At 43.4% G+C, this 23,167-nt stretch overlaps 1 protein-coding gene across 1 annotated transcript in view; it reads right to left on the bottom strand.

Moving 5' to 3' along the window:
* Positions 1–15,253, bottom strand: part of Elovl7 (ELOVL fatty acid elongase 7) — a 78,139-nt gene extending 62,886 nt beyond the window's left edge. Inside the window, exon 1 of the mRNA XM_031360221.1 lies at positions 15,152–15,253. The gene's annotated coding sequence lies outside the window, so the exon portion shown is untranslated. The remainder of the gene's footprint in view (positions 1–15,151) is intronic.
* Between the last annotated feature and the right edge of the window lie 7,914 nt (positions 15,254–23,167).

Below are 23,167 nucleotides of genomic sequence, written 5' to 3'. Positions count from 1 at the left end.
GGTTTTTTATATTTACAATGTTTGTGTTATGGAGCCAAGGTAGAGAGTAGCTGAGTGAAAAGACTTAGTAATGTTGGTCAGCATGTAAGCAAGATTGAAATTCATCAGTTGATTCTCTTTTTTAATCCAATTTTCAAAAACAGGTGTTGAGATACTTAGATTACACTCAGGGACAACTGTAGTTCTTAACTTAGAGTCACTTTGCCAAGTACATATGGAAATGCGACAGAGACGAAGAGGAGACCAATGGAAAACAAAGGTCACTCTAGGACAAAATTGAGGAAGAGCCTTAAGAGATGGGAGGACAGACGCTGTGGCTTAGAGATGAGACATTAGAGCTAATTACATGCTCCTGGCACAGTCCCGGGTAAGTGCAAAGATGGGCCGAGAAAGTGGGTGGTGACAGCAACAGAGGTTATCAGTAAAGCTGGACAAGGAAAGCTTAGACGACAGCACAGCACCCGGAAGGATTGGAAAGGCTGCAGAAGGCCGGAAGGATTGGAGCAGCTGGAGAGCCATCCACCACATCAGAGGAGTGAAGCAGAGAATAACAGAAAGGAATGAAGCAGAGAGTGGGGGAGCAGAAGCCGACCTCAAGAGAGATGTCCAAAAACGGAGGTCTTTGCTTCATTTTCCCATGGAAGTAAGTTCTTCTCAAACATGCAAAACAGCCGATGGCAGAAGTCTGGCCAGTCCCCAGGCCTTGTGACTCCTTTGAAGTCTAGTTTCTGCTTCTTCCACCCAGGTATCAAATATGTCAGCCAACAGGCAACTTAATCATCTAAATCCATTCCTCCTGAATGCATCCACTTCCCAGAAACAAAGACATGTGCACATTTTCCTCCACTGCTTACCCGGAAGATGCAGAAAGAGGCATTATAGTTCCCTCCAGAAACTGAAATTAAAATTGCAACAAGAGGCTGCCCCATCAAAATGATCATGGCAATAGTTATAAATGTACTCCTGGGAAAACAGACCGTGGTCTTCTTAGACAATTATAGGGGATGCACTAATACCCTGCAATTTCTTTCTGGATGAACTTTTGGTAAAGGGCAAGGAAAGGAAGAATGTATTATGGTTTACCCACCACTATATGATGTCTGAAATATTTCAATAATTCCTATACCTTTGAAAAGGTCACCATGAAAACATTGCTCGGAAGAGGTCACCTTAATTAAAAGCCTAAATTCTAGATGTAAGCCTGTTACTTGCTTGGGTATTCTGCAGTGGAAGATAACTGGGGGTGTCTCAGGTCTCAGCTAAAGATTCCTTTGATGTGGTTTTCCTGTGGCCAGTTCCAGTTCCTTAAGACTATGCAACTTGCTTAAAACACAGTTTCCTGACTAAGCCCCCTCCCCTCCTTCACCTCTCTCCCCACTCCACTCCTCCTTCAGACAGTCTCTAATAACGCACCTTGGGAGATAAATGAAGCTAATCTTGTGTCTATTTATGTCATCTGTCAAGCCTACTGCATAGCCCTTTTAGTTTTGGCTGGATTGGTTTATTTGCAAATGTTTCATGTTGCTTACATGTTTCATGACAATGAGTAATTATTTTAAACTCTTCGGTGTGACTTTGTGTTAGATTTTTTTTAAAGCCCTGATATTTCAGAGATAAACCTAACCAAGTAAAACAAGATTAGCCTTGAGTCTAGTGATGATGCATCTCGTCCACTGTCTTATCCTATTTTATTCATGTTGGGAGACTCCCATAATATGAGAAGGTTTTGTTTTGTTTTGCTTGTTTCAGGAAGGAATAAAACTCCTATGTTGAAATGCCTTTGCTTTACTTTTTAAAAGTATGGTTCTTGATATTCATCTAAATTATTTTTCCCCCAAGGAAAATTTTGTCAGGCATAGTGTGGTACACACTTGTAACCCCAATAAGGTTGGTGGATCCATATGTTTGAGGCCATCTTGGGCTACATAGGCAGTTCTGGGCCAGCCTGAGCTAATAGTGAGATCCTGTCTCAAATCAAAAAGAAAGAAAAAGTTCAACAATTTAAAAAAATGGCTATACAAGGCTGGGGTGGGGGGCAGGCAATTTTCCAAAACATTAGAAACTGTCCTTTCTAATTGGAAGGTTTATGGTAGTCATGTTTCATTTTTTTCAAGTTACAAATTTTTTATGGTTTATTCATTTACTTTTTATTAGATATTCTAACATATTTCTAAGATTAACACATTATGATTAGAAAATAATCTGATTTTACTGAATACATGGGAGTCTGGGTTGTTTTTGTTTTGTTTTCATGAGAATTATAAAAAACCTATTATCATATGTCTGAATTTTTATTTACTGACTATGAAATGTATTAATGAAAATAGGAGCCGAGCTTTTTACAAAATTATTTATGAGATGGCAGTGAGAAGCAGAAAGTTTTACCTATCATCCGTGTGCTGGCTAGTCTTATGTCAACCTGACACAAGCTAGAGTTCTCTGAAAAAAGGAGCCCCAGTTGGGAAAATGACTTCATAAGATCAAGCTGTTGGGCGTTTTCTTAGTTGTTGGTTGATGGGGGAAGGCCCATCCCAAAATGAGTCGTGCCATCCCTGTACTGATGGTTCTGGTTCTATAAGAAAGCAGCCTGAGCAAGCCATCAGGAGCAAGCCAGTAAACAGCACCCCTCCATGGCCTCTGCATCTTCTCCTGCCTCCATGTCCCTACCCTGCTTGAGTTCCTGTCCAGATTTCCCTTGATGAACAGCTATATGGAAGTATAAGCCAAATAAACTCTTTCCTCCGGAACTTGCTTTTTGGTCATGATGTTTTTTGGCAGCAATAGAAACTCTAACTAAGACAATCAACTATGCTGGAAAAGATGGACTTGGGCTTATGGGAAGGCTGCTGAGACTATAGTCTTGGGCTGGCAAGGCAGCATTATTGACACACACAGCTGAGTGCTTCTAATGGATCCTTTAGGAGCAGATGCTCCAGCAGAGCCAGGTGTTTCTGGGAACGTGTTACCCAATATCTTAACACTAGGTTCATTTTAAGCTTGGCTTTGGCAGCGTCATGCTTGAGTACTAATATATGGCTATATTTTTGTCATCTCCTGTGTTTATTTTGGATCAGTAGAAAGACAGGAGGAGGTGAAAGTTTCTCTTGAATCAGAGAAAACAGCTAGTGTGTATGTGGTCATGTTTTTAGTGCATGTGTGATATGTGGACTCATATTTGTATGACTGCACGCACATTTCCATCCAGGCTCTTGTACATGTGTATACACTCTGTGTGTGTGTGTGTGTGTGTGTGTGTGTGTGTACATGTTCATGTGTGTAGTCTAGAGGTCAACATTGGATGTCACTCTTGATCACTTTTCACTTTACTTTTTGAGACAGTCTCTTCCTGAGTTTGGAGGACATTCATTTGACTAGGCTGCCTGATACTTGGTCCCAAACATCACATCATCCTCTCCCTCCCTCCCTCCCTTCCTCCCTCTCTCTCTCTCTCTCTATCTATCTATCTCTCTGTGTGTGTGTGTGTGTCTGTCTGTCTGTCTGTCTGTCTGTCTCTCTCTCTCTCTCTCTGTCTCTCTGTCTCTCTCTCTCTCTCTCTTCAGGACAGGAACTGAAGCAGGGCAGGAACCTAGAAGCAGGAGCTGTTGCAGAGGCTATGGAGGTGGAGGTGTGCTGTTTACTGGCTTGAGGGGGGGGGGATCATTTTCCTTTGAGTAGCATTAGTGTCCATTCTCTGTAAGGCCCAGCTGAGAGGGCCTTAAAGTCCTTGCCAATAAGCACAACTCAAGCCAAGGCTGCTAAGACTTTCCCAAACTGTAAGGTTTGTAGAAGAGACTTGTCTCTATTCTCTCATGGAACAAATTTGAAAATCGCTATGTGCCAAGCATCCACACTTGACACTAGAGTTATATTAAGATACCCTTTACTCTTTTCAAGGAACATATGCTCTTGTGGGAAGACAGACACATAAGCCAGGATAAATGCACACAGAAGTAAAAGCAGCTGAGGCAGACGTTAGGAAGACAATGAATCACGTTTGTGGTGGAGCAGAAGAACTAGCTTCCGAGTCAGGAAGATGGAGGGCACTGGAGGGGGTGTGTAGACTGAGAGGTCTGGAGGGGGACAAGAACAGAGAACAAAGCACGGGGCAGGAAGGAACCCTGTCAGGAGAACAGAAGCAGACACAGAGAAGACAGGGAGAGTGATGCTTGACTCTGGGGTGACTGACCGGAAGGCAGGTCATCTTGCTGGGGTGGGAGCAACTCTCATTTTGGTCTCTGAGATGAAAGTGTCAGAAATTATTCATTTAAAGTGTGTATTTAAATAAAGACACACACCTCCAATTCACCGTCTTCAGCATTCCTAAATGCACAACTCAACGCTTTTGCACGGGTTTGCCGCCGCCACCACCATCTATCTCCAGAACTCTGCCTTGTGCAACCAAAACTCCTGTCATAGGCTTTTAAGCACAATAGTCATGTGATCTCAACCTACGCTTTTAAAAATTAATTTTGTTTCTTGGCAGAGAATTGATTATAGGAATGAAGTAGGATTAGTGGCTTATAGTTCCTGACAGAGCTAACACGAATGCTGCTAATTTGAATGGTAGACAACAGATAAGGAGGAGTGGAGGTGGCCACTAGGTCAGCAGTTCCCAACCTTCTAAGGTTGCAACCGTTATTATACTTCCTCATGTGTTATTGACTCCCAACCATAAAGTTATTTCATTGCTATTTAATAAGTGTAATTTTATGAATCATAATGCTGATATTTCTGATGGTCCTAGGTGACCCCTGTGAAAGGGTCATTTGACCGCTAAAGGGATTGCGACCGACAGGTTGAGAACCTCTGCTCTAGGTTAGGAGGCACTCAGTGACATATAACAAGTTAGTATAAACATAATGTTTACAATAAAAGCATTAGTCAGGTTTGGTGACTCAGGCATTTAACAGCAAACAATGGGAAGCAGGGACAGGAAGACCTGGGGCTTAAGGTCAACCTAGGCTCATACAAGATTCTATCTCACCTCAAAAAGAAACCCAAACTTAAGTAAGTTTTTTTCTTAGTGAACAAGGATGATAGGAAAGAAAGGTACTTCCAAATCATACAGAGGGTAGAAGGGTCTGGGTGGCGGTGGAAACAGAGAGATGGAGTTAAGGAAGAGCCAGGGCAGTCACCAAAACAAACTTTTTATTGAGAATGTCACAAGAACTTTTGCTGATTGGCAAACAAGTTTTTAAAATTAAACTCCTCTCCACTGTGAATGAATAACAGTTCTCTCTCTCTCTCTCAACACACACACACACACACACACACACACACACACACACACACACATTAAAACTATCATGATGCAAGATTGGTTGTCCCAGACCTGGGTAAGGTTGATGTGCATGGCTTATGCCTAATTGCAACATTAACATTAAAGCTAATCCTTTCAGAGTCAGCATTTAACATTATTTCCCAACTTTCTTAAGTCGTAATGTAATATAGTATAATGGGGCACCACCTCAGAGATTAGATTACGCACAAATCCTATGTTTCCTAGGGTTTCTGGGCTTTCTAAAGCCCAACGTCAAATTTCAGAGACTCTACGCTACTTACTGCTAAGAGTTTTAGACCAAATTAACCCAGCTCCGCAGCATTTGGAGAAATACTTTCAAAGAGTTTACCTTTGTTGGAATCCATTAGAAAATTATCACTCATCAATGCGCATGAGTGAATTGACTAATAATCACTATTAATTTGAAGAATATCTTTGTATTTTCAGCAAAACTGATCAATCATCTAAAAGCAAGTCAAGATTCTCTTTATGTGACCTACTTGACAAATTTCAGTTTTCTGGGGAGTGGGGAGGATACTGCCTTACAATTTCTGCTTTAAAACAACCAAAACCCAAACCATCAGAGCTGTGGTTACTTTTTCAAATGAGTTCCCATTTAGTGCTCCACTTACCACAAGCACATGACCTAAACTGACCTTTCTTCTGTGCTGGGGTCATAGTGTAATTATAGACATTCCTTTCTTTCCTTCCTTCTTTCTTCCCTCCTTTCTTTCTTTCTCTCTTTCTTTCTTTCTTTCTTTCTTACTTTCTCTTTTTGAAAAGAGTAGAATGTGCAATCTCTACTCTTACCATTTCATAAGTTGTTAACTATAGCCCTCACCACTTTCCCCCGAGACATCAGAAAGCAGACTCTCAGGTATATGTAGCAAGCAGCAGGATAAGTATTTTTCTCAGAGTATTTGGATTCTAGACCAAGGTCTGCCACTCACCACTCCGGAGACCTTGGAAAAAACACTAATATCTCTTGGAGCCATAGACTCTTGGTTTCCAGAATTAAGACAACAGGAAGTTCTTGCTTAGCATTCACAAGTCCTGATTAGATCCCCAGGCCTACCTAAACACGGTGTGGTGGCACAAGTCATATTTGGCTACATAGAGATTTTGAAGATAGCCTGAATTAACAAGAGACTCTGTCTCAAAACAATAACCAACAAACAAAAATAAAAGCAAGAAATGAACAGCCAACATCCATGTTCCTGCTATGAATGAATTAGTCAACAATTCACCATTGTTCTCTCTGTCTGCTGGTAAAAATAGGGTAAAGCCAACATTGAAGTCTGACAGGTGTTTTAGGGAACCGTAGTTAACACTATCAAGCCTCACCCTTACCAATCTCACAAATACGACTCCAACAAGACACTCAAAACAGTCACTCCATAGGGACAACCTGAAGTACTACGGCCAGAGATCATTGAGAGGAAGAACATGGCCAGATGAGGAACAGTCTCTAGCTTGGATTAGAGGCTTTTAATCTTCTGTGCTAAAACAGCATATTTTCCTTTAACACTTTCAGCTGTCATTCATTTGAGCCTCAGGACTAAGTCTAGGGCTCCACAGCCCTGGCTGACATGCTTCTGCCTGTAAACTGACAGAAGCGTTGCCCAGCCTTGTCCGTATCCCACTGTAACGTGTGTAGGAGTAGTAAATGTTACCTGCAGCCCAGAGTGGAGCTGGGAAACTTAAGAGCTGCAAAACACTTAGTATAAAGGAACATTCAGAGTTAGGATAGCAGAGAAAAATGGAGGGTAAGTTGGAAAAACATTTAGGCTCCCTTCTGAAGGTGACTCTTCTCCTAGCTTGCCAATTAGATCTGTGGCCTTGGGAGCCAGGCAGCTGTGAGCCACCCCAATGTAGGTGCTAGGAACTGAACTTCTGTCCTCTCCAAGAACAGCAGATGCTCTGAACCACTGCTCCATCTCTCCAGCCACTTTTTGACAGTTAAATGAGATTAAAGCAGGGCTGGAGAGATGGCTCAGTGGTTAAGATCATTGACTGCTCTTCCAGAGGTCCTGAGTTCAATTTCCAGCAATCACGTGGTGGCTCACAACCATCTGTAATGAGATCCCATGCCCTCTTGTAGTGTATCTGAAAATAGCTACAGTGTGCTCACATAAATAAGTCTTCAACATAAATAAGATTGAACGATGTATAGAACACTAAGCACAGAGCCTGACAGATAGCCGGTACTCAGTAAGTGTTATTGCAATACACATTTTCTTCTTCTTCTTTTATAAAGTGGATTTTGTTCACTAACCTGTTAATGCATTAGAAAGAATGGCTGATCCTTCCATGATATTGGGGACTAGAATAAGCGACATCCCACCCATGCAGCTTGTCAGATTACCAGCACTAAGAAAGCTAGCAGGTGGCACACAATGTGATCCTGCTAGAGTGTGTGATTTTGCTTTCCACTCTCATGTAGAAGGCCACTTATAGTAGGTAGAAACCAACTCTAAGGTCTACATATTGGCTCGAATTATTAAAGGTGAATTTAGAAGTCCTATGGATGCCAAACGTCCAATTATGAACAAAAAGTACAAGCTGATCATGTAGCATCATCAGGGGAATGCTATGCAATGAAAAGGAAGATCTGCCTTTGTGCTGGTGAGTTCCAGTGGCAAAGATTCCCCTTGTCTTTATTGCTATAGAAAGATGGATCAGCTCCAGAATCAACAGTTCTCACCACTTCCTACAGTGTGGCAGAAGTAACTGCAGAGAGAAGCAATTTAACAGCTTCTGGATGATGATGATGATGGTGAGGAGGAGGAGGAGGAGGAGGAGGAGGAAGAGGAGGAGGATTTTAGCTGTCAGGTGGAACTACTTTACGTTTTGTATATAATATAAATATTTTCTTTATCATGAACTATGCAAACATGTACCATTTCCCTACTTTTTCAAAGCCTATCTAAGACTTTCCTTGAGGATGAACCCATCGATAATATTTTTCTGGTTTTGGTCATACCAAGACCTTATTTTCTCCAGTTTCCAGTTTTCATGTTTATCTGAATCAAAAATACTGTAACACAGGCACTGCTTGTAAGGCAAGCACAGGATATTAGCTTTCAGTTCAGGTTCTCCTTTCTTTCTTTTCTTTCTTTCTTTTCTTTCTTTTTTTTTGTTTTTGTTTTTGTTTTTGTTTTTGTTTGGGTTGGGTTGGTTTGGTTTGGTTTGGTTTGGTTTGGTTTGGTTTTACAATTTTCTTTTCTGATCTTCTATAGTTTTCCCGAATACTTTTTCAGGGGCTTGCTTTCCTGGGAATTTCCTAAAGAATTCAATTTGCCTTCCACAGAAACAATAACACTCTTTCCTGCTGAACTTATGCTTTATCAGTTCACACACTTACTTAATTATCTATTGCAACCACACGTGTACCTGGAACTAGAGGGTTTACAATAAACACATACTCCTGTTGAGCAAACAGCACAGCACCGATGGGAGCACGTTACTGGGAGCCGGCATTCTCTGCCTTTGGGTACTGCCCAGTCTGTGTATGGTGACATGAGGCCTGCAGTCGTATCAAGTTAACATGCTAGATTCTCATTAGAACTGCATCGTTGAGTTGTAGGGCTACGGGACTTTCCTTCCCACAATCGCTCGCACCAGTCCTTTCCAACTTGGTCTCCCTTTGGCGTTTAGATGACTCCCGCAAAGAAGGGTGGTGAGAAGAAAAAGGGCTGCTCTGCCATCAACGAACGAGGTGGTGACCCAAGAATACACCAGTAACATTCACAAGCACATCCATGGAGTGGGCTTCAGGAAGAGTGTTCCTAGGGCACTCAAAGAAATCTGGAAATTTGGTATAAAGGAGATGGGGACTCCAGATGTGCACATTGACACAATAAAGCTCAATAAAGCCATCTAGGCCAAGGGAATAAGGAATGTTCCATATCACATCCAAGTACAGATGTCCGGAAAACATAACAAGGATGTAACTTACATGCCTGCTACCACATTCAAAAATCTACATACGGTCAGTGTGGGTGAGAGCTAACCCACTGAATGTCAAATAAAGGAACTGCCACAAAAAAAAAAAAAAAAAAAAAAAAAAAAAAAAAAAAAAACTGCACTGGGAGGGTGGGAAACCACATGCAAATTGCCAACATCAAACCATTTTTTTTAACTATGCAAATGGCAACTATACACGAACAGCATAACCTTTTTTTTTTTTAAAGACACCAACTCTATTTAATGATAAATGGTCTACCTAGCCCTCATAGTTTTTCTTCCTTTGAAAATAAACACTGGCTGTCCCACCTTGATTTAAAACATTCTATTTACATAAGGGCGGGAACTCACCCCATGCTCCCAAATAATAAACACTCAGACTCAAGATTTCTAAGAACATCAGTCAATCCTGCTTTCTTTCTTCCCATTAAAGTCACCTTTGCTAGACAGAGTTACAGGTAGAAGGATGAAGGATGATGTCATCCTCATGTGCTAACTAGATGATGGTTAAGCAGCAAGATTTGCACACATGGTGAACGCTGTTGACAGCTGGTGTGCTTCAGACATAAATCTCTTTGAGCCAGGGATCCTACCCTCTATTGTCTACCTAAACAGGCACAGAGAACAGGTAAGAAGAGAGCAGGGAAGCTCCTGGCCAGGCCTAAGGAAGGTCACCCTTAAGGAAGAAGCACCCTCTCTCTCAGATCTGTGCTATTACCTCATTTAATCCTGAAAATACTACACAACTCACAGTGGCGTCTGAGATAGGGAAGAAGAAGGCAGACTGAAGACCGCTCTGGGCATCTGAAACTACTCCATAGCCAGATCCCACATTCCTGCCATTGACCCTAAAGTCTACACTGGATTTATTATTAGGACTGCCCTATTCCTTCCCAAAGTGAGCATCACCTTCCCATAACAGCTCCATGTCAACCACAGGGTTGTTATGCGAGGTGGGGAAAGCTTGACCGTGTGGACCTTGGGTTTGAACCTTTGCTTCCTGTTTCACCTAGTGTGACAGCAGCTTCCTGCTTTCCCCTTCACTGTGCCCACGTGCAAGACAAGAACCCCGAAAAGACCTTGCTGATTTGTGAGAGAACGAGCACAAAGTGCCCTCTACAGCTAGTACTGATGCCTGCAAAACAACCAAACTCTCTGTCTCATCACCTTCGATAGAGATTTCTCATTTAAATGCAGATTTGAGCATCCCATAAGCACTGAGGTACAAAGGATGCTCATGCCCTCTATTTTTCAATCCTGAAGCTGACAGGCAAGCAGAGAATATAAACAATGAAGGTAGCTGCCCTTTCCAAATCAGATAGTGAGATGAGACAGAGCCTGTATAGGAGAGGTTCACAACATTGAAGTGTCAAGACACCAGCAGGTTGAGTTACAAACACAATCATCACAGGTCCCTCACTTGCTTCCAGGGACCCCTCCACCCCAGACTGCAGAATAAAAGAAAAAATCTTCAGTAGGTAAAAGCAAGGCTCTCAGTAAACCTCTCCCCTGCTTTCCAGGCAACTTTATCTCATGCAGTCTTATATATGCAAACATATTGTCAGTGGAGGATATTAAAAAAGACATCCCATATCAACCTCTAGTCTACACACACACACACAGAGAGAGAAAGAGAGAGAGAGAGAGAGAGAGAGAGAGAGAGAGAGAGAGAGGCATATACACAGGCACACACACACAAAGACACAGTCACACACAGAGAGAAAATCTCTCTCACACACACACAGAGAAAGAAAGAGAGGCATGTGCATGTGTGTGTAACACACACACACATACACACACACACTTTCCAACTCTTAGATCTTCTCCTCTGCACTTTCTTTCCCTGGATTCCATGTCATAGCTGTCATCCATTTCTCAGTTGCCCAACGTTCTTCTCTGAGCTCCAGAGAGCTCCCTCATCTGTTTCTGTGTTACTTGCCCCACTCATCTTTGTATGACAGTAGGTCAGTACATTGTCCCACTAACCCACACAACCTTGGACAGGCTTCAAGCCTGTCCTGCCCACTCCGCCTGACATGAAGCTGACAGTCAAATGTTTTCTCAGGCCACAACTTGTAGGCCTTTGTCTGGGATTGGCAAGGAAAGAACCTGTGCTGTGTTATTTATTATTGTGTTACTTATTGCTTTTCCAGACGAGTTTGTTGTTAACCTGGAAAACTTGTTGAGTTACATGGAAATATTTTAAGGTAACACATGAGTACTAGAAGGATGCTCAGTGGGTAAAGCTCTTGTTGCGCAGGTACGAGGACCTGAGTTTTGGTTCCCGGAACCCACGTAAAAGCTGTATTTATTCTTCACTCTTGCAGCTTCTCCCCTTCTGATTTGATGTCACATATGCTCCAGTACCTCAGTGTCTGTCTCTTCTCCTTCCTAAGTCCTTCCCCTCCCCTGCTAATGGTCTTTATGATGCTAATCAACACACATATATATATATAAGTATCTTGGTGGATGCTGATTTGGAGTTCTGGGGTATATACCCAGGTACATCTGAATCTTATGATAGTTTCTATTTTAGATGTTTAAGGGTCCCCTACACTGACATCCATAGTAGGTATACCAGTTTTTACATTTCCCCCAACCGGGGCACACATAATACATCCTTACAGGCATTTGCTGTTCTCTGTGGAAACATTCATTTGAATAATATGTAAGAACTGCATGTGACAGTTGGTCTCCTGCTATCACTTATAAAAAGGGTACCTTTTCCTAACTCCAGTGTGTTACTATGTGCTTTTAATCACTCTACATCAGTTATGAAGCATAGTTGGAAATTTCCCTGTTTTAGAAGACCAAAAAAAATTTCTTGAAAAGGCCTCAGGTAGCCCAGGCTGAGCCCAATCTCACCATAGCTAAGGATGGTCTTATACTTTTGACCACCTGCCTCCGCCTCCCAAAATTTGGGGGTACATATATGCATCGCCATAGCTCTCTTTAGACGACCTATCTTTTATCCGCCAAATTTCCCATAAGCTCTGAGTGTTCAAGGCTGAATGGTTCATAAAAAGACATGTGAGAAATATTCCTCTCTAAAGATCTGCTTATAGTATAATCTATAATATATGATATGAATCATTAAAGTCCAAGTTGTTTCTACCATAGCTATGGTGGCTCTAAATAGCTTCCCTCCCTGCCTTGAAATTGATGCTTGCACAAGAGGTACATCATAGAGAATAAACGACTTATTGAGGAAAAATCCTACTTCTTGACTGGTCAATATCTTGTCCTCTTATCCCATCACCTCAAATCTTACTGCGTGTAGCCAAGCCAACTCTTTGCTGGCTTTGCCACTCCAGTTTAGTTCAGACACACAGGCTTGGTGAAAGGAGTCCTACTTGTCCCAAGTGCACCCTCCTCCAAGGTCGTATGTAGTGACAGAATAAGACATTCTATCACTAAATATAGTCACTGCCTCATCTGTTCACTAATGTTTCATGCACTTTTATGTGTGTGCTACATTTCCAAATGGGTTATTTTGAGAAAACTTACTGTTGTTTCCTATTTTGTTTTGAGATTCACACCTCCCATAGAATTTGGCTCCTGTATCACACCTGGAGATGCAATGATTAATCAGGACGATGAGGCACCTCAGTGTGGCAATACACTCAGTGTAGCAATACACTCAGCAGAGGTTTTTCTTTCTCCCGTTTGCACTGTCTGCCAGCTCCCCCAAGCCTACCAATGTAAACCTAAGAACATCCTATAAAGCTGGCTTAATTTCTACTGCCATCAAGCCTACTGCACCTGTTCTACCTTAGTTCATGTTGCACTTTATTCTACAAATATCTATTAGGGAGCTACTAGACAGACCGCCTGATAGTGTAATATTTTAAGTTGATCATGATCTCCTGGAAGAAAGCAAACGCTAAAGAAGATAAGCAATAGTTTGAAATGTGTATTGGTCAAGGATGGGGCTCAGTCGGTAGGATGCTTATCTAGCATGCATAAAGCCTCAGGTTCCCTCTCCAGCACTAAATAATACGGGAAGTAGTGGCACATGCTTATAATCACAGCAATTCAGAGGTAGAGGTGGAAGGATCTGAAGTTCAAGGTCATCCTCGGCTGCACAGAGAGTTCAAAGCCAGCCTGGAATCCATGAGACTTGTTTCAAAATAAGTAAAAGGAAAAAGAAACGTGGGTATGATGAGTGATAAATGTGTGTTCGAACTGAGAAAGAGGAGGTCTGGTGAAGACGGGTGTAGGCTGAGACTGATGAAGACAAGTGAGAGCAAGAAAACTGTATAAATCTATGACTGAAATTAGGGAGTGGTAGCAGGAGGCGGGATGGCTGAGTTTTTGCACCTTGATGACTAGGTTAATGGTGGCAGAAATCATCTTCTACGGGAGCTTTGGAAAGACATGGAGCACGTAAACGGAGTATTATAATGTCTCCTCAAAGATATTAGACTAAATGAATACACGGGGCCACTGGATTTTAATTGAAGTTAAGTAGACTTGAAAAATGAGGTTTTAGGAAATCAATCTGTCAATCTAATTTTCTATCTTTTAACAGGCTGGGCATGTGGCTCAGCCCAAGAGTAGAAACTTAACATGTGCAAAGCCCACTGTGGTTCACACCCAGTAGCAGGGAGACAAGCGGAAGGATCAAGAGACTGATAGCAGCTTTAGCTGCTACAGTAAAACAAGAAGGAAAGGGGAACAGAAATTGAGAGTCCCAAGGAGTCTGATGCTTGAACTTGCATAGCGCTTAGTGACAGCAAGAGCCAAGAAAAGAACTATGGGTTCATCAGACTAGCAGAGTGGCCAAGAGCTTCAGGCTGGCTGGAGGCCAAGCCCCAAACTGAAAACAGTATCGACTTAACAGGTTTCTCTAGGACTGACGGGGTTAAGCACTCAGCGCCAGGCACACGCGCACAGGATAAGCATCTGCTATAGGTGAAGGGATTTTTTTAACCTTAGCCCTCAATGACCTTGGGGAGAACAATTTCTCCCTGAGCAAAAATTGCAAATTGTAAACCACAAGCGCAAAGTACGGAGGTGGCGGCACTCACTAAAGAGGATGAGTTTTATACAAGAAACACAAAACAGGAGTGGGAGGAAGAAAGGATGACCCGGGAGCTCGGAGCTGAGCGAAAACGCTCAGGAGCTGTTTCAGAGACAGGAAGGAGTTCGCTAGGCAATCGCTGGTCTCTGAAACTATTGCTCGGCGAGAGTGGGACTTATGTGCCTTGCTGCATCTGGGTGCACAGCCAGCCAGACTGCTCCCGCCCCGAGTTCCTCAGTTCCCAAAGGCTCTCCTCTGCATTCGATAAGTTTGAAATAGTCGAGGACTGATAAGAGGGAAAGGCCCACTTCACCCCGCACGACACCTAGGCGATAAACGACAGGCTTTGCCACTCCGTCTCCAGAACGACCTGTTCCACAGCCGTGGACTCATCCTCCCTCCCTGGCCCGCAGCAGCCACCGGGACAGGATGCTGTTCCCGGAGCCAAAGAGACAGCGCCCCGAGTTCCCGCGGGCGGGCAGGACGCACCCAGAAGCAGGAAGAAGGGATCCCTGGTTTGTGGAGAGGAGTCTGGGAAGCCAGGTCCGGGAGCCGGGAAAGTGACCTCCGCGGTCCAAGGTCGAGCAAGACCTTCCCTCCTTGAGTCTCTCCCTCTGCACCTCAGCACCCCATGCCCCGGAGCTCCAATCTCCCCTAGGGGTGAAGGGCGCCAAGGTTCCGGGAGGCGCAGGTGAGCGCGGCGCGCCCGATCGGAGAGCAGCCCTGCGAGGAGGGAGGCCCTGCCCAGCCCCATGCCGCTCCTTTTCCCGTGCGACCCCCGGGGGCTCGGCCCCTTCGGCTAGCACGTCCTTCCCCCGCAGCCCTCCGTGCCACCCCCAAAGCATCGCCCAGTCTGCTGGGGCTCGAAGCCCCGCACTCACCGCGCCGGGAGGCGAGCAGCGCGCGCGGGAGCCGAGGGCGGCGGCGGGCGGTGCGAGCGCGGCTCTCACAGCGGCCCCTGCTGCCCGGGCTGCCGACCAGGCTGCGAGGGGCGGAGGCGGTGGGGAGGCACCTGCCGCCTCTCTCAGCCCCGTGCGTCACCCAGGACCGCCCCGCGGCCCGCCTGCCCGCCGCCGCCAGGTGCCGCCGAGGGGTGCGGTGTCCTGCCAGCCTCTCCCGCTGCCACCCTCGCCGCGGGTAGAGCCTGGCCCGGGGCGACTCGGTGCGGGGGTGGGGGGCGGTTCCGGTCCGCTCTACTAGTGCCCTTTCTTTCTGAGCGTGAATACTATCATCTGGGTTCATCCGTCTACTTAACCAAAATATTGTGGGAATTGTCGTCCTGCTTGACTCTGATGGATTACAGGACAGGAGAGGGCGCGGCTGGAGGAGAGAAGGGAGGAAGGAGAAATAGGTCTCTAAAAGGGAGACCAAACCAGCAAAGATGCCCAAGCCAGATTTTGTCAGCTCAATCCCTTCTTATTATTAAGAAATAAATTGTTGCAAAATTGGTGGCGCGGAGAGGCCTTTAGTGCAATGAAGAATAAACTGTATGCAACTTTTTTTTTCGTGATAATCAAAACTGGCACAAGGAACAGAGTCTAGCAAACCCCTGTCTCCTTCAATGATTGCTGGATTGGAAATTCTGAGCTGGATGAATATAGGCCTGTGCGTGTGCCTGGACTTTTTTTTTTTTTTTATAAGCTAGTCCTGGGTTTAGTTATGATCATAGGAAACGCTGTAAAGACGTCTAATCAAGCAGAAAAGTAAAATGTAAGTCTAGAGGTACCTGCTTCTATAGCAAAACCAAAAACTAGAAATTGATCTTTCAACTAGAACATCCCCCATACTCCATCCCCCTCCCATCCCCAAAACTCCAATCCTGAGAGTTTGCCTCCCCTGTGCGATTGCCTCACCATGCGGGCTGTGTTTGCGCTGGAGTTCCTAACCTAGAATCAGGATAGGAAGGGACTCTCAACAAGCAGAGAAGGTGGATAGGGAAAACAAAAACAATCAAGCAAGCCAGCCTTCCACGACCCAGCCCTAGAACATTGAAAATAAGGTTTCAGTGTTTAACATAAAGCTCTGGGCACTCCTACTGGGTAGTCAACGAGAGAACAACTCCCAAAGAACAGAAGTCCAAATACAAGTTAAGAAGCTGAAGATTTCTCCTACTGGAGATGTTAACTCCAGTGGTAGAGCGGCGCTTGCCCAGCATGTGCAAGGCCCTGAGCTCAGTGCTCTCCATTAATAAACAAACAAACAAATGAATCCTTGTGTACGCTCTTCTTTCATGTTACAAATAAGTCGCTTGGTAGTACTGGATACGCCTTAAAAATTAGAGACAATTGTCACACGTCTGTCACTGGTTTTAATCTGTATAAAATTTCAAACGAGCAAGAGCCTAATTAGATTCACTTAATTAGATTTAAGACCTATTTAATACTGTTATCCCCTCCCCCTCCTCCTCCCCCCTCCCTAGGGGTTCTAAAGATTCAACAGACAACAAAAACAAACTAAAAATGTTCTCTCTTTTCAGGGAACAAACCTTCATTCTAGCCAGAGCTTACACTAAAGTTAATGCATAACCAGGTCAAAAAAAAAAAAAAATGTTGTATTCAAGTCCTGACAAGTGCCGCAGGAAAGGGAGGGGTATGGAGCTTTCTGAGTGGGGAGGGGAGCTGCTGCGTTGTTGAAGGCCTCAGTGAACCTCAGTGAAAGGAGGCTTTTGTGTCTTGTGGTTTTGAGACTCGCTATGCAGCAGAGGCTGGGAAGAAAACTTCTGATATTAACCCAGGCCTTATAGCAAACTTATATCCCTCCTGTCCTCTGATCCCCAGTGCTGAAATGACTGGCTAAGAGGAAGTCTGAATCAAGATTTTTAAAGTGGCAAAGCAGTGTGTCTAGCTGGGTAAAAAGCACTCCAGGCAACAGGAACAGTAGCTAAGCTGAAGGCATGGGCACAGATGGAAAGGAGGCCACAGTTCCCGAAGACCTAGGAGGCTGGAGGAGCTGGACTGGAAAAGGGAGGGCACCAACTGCTAGTGAACTCCCAAGGATCAGTTCTGAAGAGTGGCGCCTGCTGGTCCTCTCAGTTTAAAACCCTTTCTTTCCTTCTTTCTTTTTTTTTTTTTTAAGATTTTATTTACTTATTTATTTTATATACATGATGAGTACATTGTAGCTGTCTTCAGACACACCAGAAGAGGACATAGGATCCCATTACAGATGGTTGTGAGCCACAATGTAGTTGCTGAGAATTGAATCAGGACCTCTGGAAGAGCAGTCAGTACTCTTAACTGCTAAGCCATCTCTCCAGCCCCTAAACCCTTTCTTTTTTTTCTTTTTTCTTTCCTTCCCTCTTCCTTTTCTTTTGTCTTTCGCCTTTTTTGAGGCAAGGTCTGATTATAAAGTCTAGGCTGCCCTCAAACTTTCAATTCTCCTGCCTCAGCCTCCTAAGTACAGGAATTATAGGCCTTTCTCCAGCCTGGCATTTTAAAGTAAGCATTCTAACAACATTACTGAGACCAGAATAGGGGATGGGGAGGAACAGCAGAGACGAGCAAGGAAACAATTAAGAGCCTCTTGCACAATCCAGATAAGATAAAGTGGAAACGTGAGCAGTTGGTCGCAGTGAAAAGGTCAGACCTTAAAATACACTCTGGCATTCAGAGGCAGAGTCTGGAGGATCTCTATGAGTTCAAGGCAAGCCTGGCTTACATGGGGAGCTCCAGGTCAGCCACACCTTGTCTCATCTCCCAACCTCCAATACATCCTGATGTTAGTGCCAACCCTATTCCCAAAGTTCTGATGTGAGAGATAAGAGAGGGTGTGTTCAAAAAATGACTTCAAAGCACTTTCCATAAGCAACTGGAAAAAACATGTTGCTTGTATAAAGAGGAAGATAGAGAAAAAAGTAGGGCAAAGGGCAGAACTTGTTCGAGGGCTGGTTTAAACTGAGAGAACCCACTACGTATCCAAATGGGTGTATCAGGTGTGCAGTTGGTTTTCTCAGTCTGCAGACTGAGGGAAGGGCTTGGCTGGAAATACAAATTTAGGACTTATCAGCCTCTTGATATTTTTTAAAGGTGGCTAAGAGCATCCAGAAATGAGAAAAGAGACCAGGAGGTCTGCACACAGGCTTCTGGGCCCCTACAGTGGTGAGTGGTTAGGGAATGGGGATGGAGAGCTAGCCTGGATGAAAGTCCTAGCTAGCATCCATGCGTCCTGGAAGGTAGCTCTGTTAGGAATGCCATAGTAACAGTGTACAACAAATCACTCCCTAGCACAAGAACTAGGTTTGCCTTTGTCTTCATGACCACCAATCTGTAGGTAGGTTTAGTAGGCAAGCTGGTCTTGCTCAACTGATGGCATCTGGAAGATACAGCAGCTGGTTTGAGACCTCACAGCACACTGCTCAAGTCCAAATGGCATTTCATAGCTTATGAGTAGGCTGAAGGCCCCTGACACATCAAGCTGGCTAACATTCCATGGCCTTGAAGCCATCAGATAGCCAGATCCAACATCACTGTCCTATAAAAATATGAAGCCAACTGTGTAAGGTGATGAAAAAGAATGCTTGCTAAGGAGTAACACAGATTCTTATCACAGTAGGAGAAGAACATGTTACAACATGGAGCTAGTTAATGCCAAGCACTAAAAGGGACGGTGGATTTAACAATATGGAAGTCATCCACTGAACTTGACAAAGATGGCTTTAGTTAAATGGACAGGGTGAAACTCTGGCCAGAGTGGGTTTAAAGAGTTGACGAGAAGAGAGCAATTGCAGAAGAGAGCTTTAGGCTGTTTGCTATGCAGTTTGCTATGGAGTCAGGAAGGGATCCAAGGAGATCAGAGTGAAGCACAGCATTGTCAGCTATGCAGATGCTCTGTTGTACATACATATTAAAAGGAAGGAAGGAAAGACCTGGTTTTTGACCTGGTTATGCATTAATGTCACGCACACTTCATGTATCTCTCGCAGTTCCCTGGGCCCAGAGCACTTGGGCCTGGGGGGATGCAGCACCAGTTCAGAGGAGATAGCTGCTGTTTTAGACCCAGTATGTTTCAGATAGCCTCAGAGGTACCTCAACTGTTGAGCTGCCAGATTTTTCATTTCTCTTTTGCAATGATTGTAAAAGCCTCATGCCATTTTTAAAGAAATACACTCAGATTTTACACCACCCGTGTGTAGTCTGTTTGTCAAAGCTGAATCCCGTGCCCACCTGGCCAGAATCCCTTGTCCTGCGGAACAGGGACCCCGTGAGAAATCCCGGTCCGCGGTACATTAACTATAGTGTAAGCTCTGGCTAAAATGAAGTTTTTTTCCCTGAAAAGAGAGAACATTTTTAGTTTGTTTTTGTTGTTGTTTTGTTGAAGGAAGGGAGGGAGGGAGGGAGAAGAGGAGGGAGGGAGGGAGGGAGAGAAGGAAGGAACAGACAAATGAAGGAAGGGAGGCAGGGAGGAAGGAAGGCAGGCAACAGCTAGAGCTCTAGCCTACCTTGATTCCTTTTATTCCAAAAAGGAATTCAGAAGCAACAGTGGGACATTCCTGTGGTTTTGTTACATATGCCTCAATATATACTGTAGTTTTTCATGTAACTGTAAAATAAATAACTACACTTACACCTGACCACATATATTATCCCAGAACCTTGTTCTTTAGTCAACTTGCATTTTATTTTATTTTTTAGATTTATTTTTAGTGTGTGTGTGTGTGTGTGTGTGTGTGTGTATGTGTGTGTGTGTGCTGTGCATGCATGACCCTGGTGTGGCGGTCAGAGGGCATCTTGTAGGAGTCAGCTCTCTCTATCCAGCAACAGTAAGCACCTTTCCTGTGGAGCCATCTTACCAGTCGCAACCAAGTCTTGCCAATGACTTATTAATGTAGATGCATGTAATTTTTTTATTCATTTAATTACTACAGTTCATGCTATTGAACAGCTAAGTCTTTGTACATTTGCCTGATGATGAACAAAATTAAGTTATAACAAAATACTGTAGGATACATAGTTTAAATAAGTGGCATTTTCTTACAGTTATATAGTCAATTCCAAGGTCAGGTTTTGTTCACAGCTTGCAGGTGGCTATCTTCTTGGGAGTGTGTTTAGGAAGGGGTTTGGGATACTCTTATTCTGACGTCTCACCTACAACTACCCTCTAGATGTAATCACTCTGGGACAATGACTCCCAAAAGTTTTCATCTGAACTCCACAAGAATGCAATGGCATGGGTGTGCACACACCCCGCAAATAAATACATTTAAAAACTAAACATGAAAATGGATCATTTTGAAAGGCCCACCTCCAAATACCATCAGTTCTAAACTCAGGGAAAACAGTGGCATTTAGTCCACAGTGCTTAATGTTTTATTCTCCTAATTAGTGTCAAATTATATATTTATTACAACATGTAATAACTCAGTTTGCCCCCTAGCCCTTGCCAACAGGTGGCATTCTTAGATCATATATATTATATAACATCTAATCATGGCAATGCAATATATACATGGAATAAGTACATTATTACAATAATCCTTTTGTACTCTTATTTCCACTGTCGGGTGTGCAGTACTAGAACTGTATTGCTGAACTATCTCCTGACCTCAGACCTTACATTTTACCAGTATGACAGATGTGAGGCGCTCTCACACCATGGCTTTAATGCACATGCTCAGTAATACTCACTTTACATTCTAAAATTGATATTCAATGCTCTGGATCATATAAGAATTATTCTTATTTTTAAACAAGTAGTCAGTCCAACACAAAAGTATATGGGGCTGGGCAGTGTGCCACCACCAAGCCTGATGAGCTTCCGTATTCACAGGCTGCAGGAGAGAAGAGACTTCTGAAAGGTGTCCTCTTATGTCCACACTGGCATGCACACACTCAGGCAAAACACACACGCACATAATATTAAAAAAAAATAGTCTAATCACCTAGTGTTATACACACACCACACATTATAGCTTTGCATCTTGTTGATGTACATAGTAAGTAACCCCCTGCCTGCCTTTGTCCCATCTAAGTTGTTCTGATAGACTTCCAGAGATAGTTTGTAACTCATATAAAAGACAACACAAGCATTTATTTATTTGTTTGCCTATTTATTTTTATTTAACAAAAATACTGGAAAACTTCACATAATCACTGTATTCCACCTTTTTCCTTAATAAACAGTGTGTCTTCAGGTTACTTCCATAAAAACTCTGTTTATTTACCTTCTATATCTCCACCGTATGACTCATTCATGATTTATTTAACTAGTTCCTTGATGTTAAAAACAATAGTAAATACATAGACTAACACATTCCATCTCCCCACCAACACACAAAATAGGCAAGTTAGCCTCAGCTTACAGAGCCATTGGGGCTCAGGGAGATTTATTAACTTACCCTAGGACACAGTGTCATGATGTGTTAGAGCTGAGATTTAAAAGCAGGCAGTCTGGCTATGATCTTTATGCACTTATCAGATACACTACTACAATGGGGAATTCATTTTTCTACTGAAAAATTAAAGTATATAATTTTGTTTGAATTACTTTAAAGGTATAAGGATAATTTGGCCTCTTAAAAATATTGAGATGATCCCAGCCATAAACATATTTATTACTTCTCCATTTCTGAAAAGTCTTTTATTTTTTTAAAGACAAGGTTTCATTATGTAGCCCAGGCTGATCTCAAACTTGATATACTTGTGCCTCAGCCTCTGTATGACAAGATTATAGACATATGCCACCATGCCTAACTTCTCTGGGTATTTTTTAGTCTGCTAAATAATTTTATCCATATGAATGTTTTGTCTGGATGTATAGCTGTGTACCGCATGTGTACCCATGCCCTTGATGGCCAGAATACAGCATTAGATCCCCAGGAACAAGAGTTACAGATGGATGTGAGCTGCCACTTGAATACTGGGAATCAAACCCCAAACGTCTGAAGGAGCAGCCTGAACGCTTCACCACGGAGGCACTCTCTACTCCAGACCTGTTAGCTTCTTGGTTAATAGTTTTAATTCTCCCTGTATCTGTCTTTCACATATTCTGTTATACTTGTTCATTTTGTACTTATTGTTGCTACTGTAAATTATTCAGCAAAGAAAGGCTACATGTGCATTTAAATTATATTTTTCAATTGTAAATTTAAGACCACTAGTAAATTTTAAGTTTAAAAATTTTGTGTGTGTACGCATGCATGTGTGTGCATGTGTGCACCCGTGCGTGTGCGTGCATATTTGTGTGTGTGCGTGCTTGTACGTGTGTGTGTGTGTGTGTGTGTGTGTGTGTGTGTGTGTGTGTGTGTGTGAAGATACATGAGCTGAGGCCACAGGACTGATACAGAATTGAGGCCAGTGCAGACACTGGAGCAATGGTGTGGCCGAGGCTACAGAATACCTTTCTGTTCTTATCTGTCATTCTGGGTGGATTCCCAGAGATGGATCACAGGTTGTCAGCCTTATACAGCAAGCTCCTTTCCCCTCTGAGCCATCTTGCTACTCCCAAGATGTTACATTGTGTGTCATTGTGTCCCTTGTCTTTCTTAAGCTCTCTTCTTATTGGCGTGGCTCCTGCTTCTTTCAAAGCTCATCTGAGTCAATGGCTGCCTTTGAGAGTACATGAGCTCTTATTCTGCTCATCCCTTCTCATCCTCTGAGGGGAAGGCTGAGCCCACGCTGGCTACTTCTCTTAGCAGTGGACACCAAACTTTACTGAGAGCCAGGGTCACTGGATGGTTAAAATGCACATTTCTAGATCTGGGTGTAGTGATGTACACTTGTAATCCAAACACTTAGAGGATGAGACAGGAAGATCCTCATGAGTTTGAGGCCAGCCTGGGACCAATAGCAAATCCTTATGTTTCCAAAAAAAAAAAAAAAAAGAAGCAGTCTCCTGGAAAAGCATTTTCAGGGATGCTGGTTTAGTAGCCCCAAATGGGGGAGGGGGTGTCAACATTTCCA

The sequence above is a fragment of the Mastomys coucha genome, unplaced genomic scaffold, assembly GCF_008632895.1.
Source record: "Mastomys coucha isolate ucsf_1 unplaced genomic scaffold, UCSF_Mcou_1 pScaffold8, whole genome shotgun sequence".
Lineage (NCBI taxonomy): Eukaryota > Metazoa > Chordata > Mammalia > Rodentia > Muridae > Mastomys > Mastomys coucha.
The sequence above is the reverse complement of the archived record's forward strand: the minus strand, read 5'-3'. Positions and strand labels throughout refer to the sequence as shown.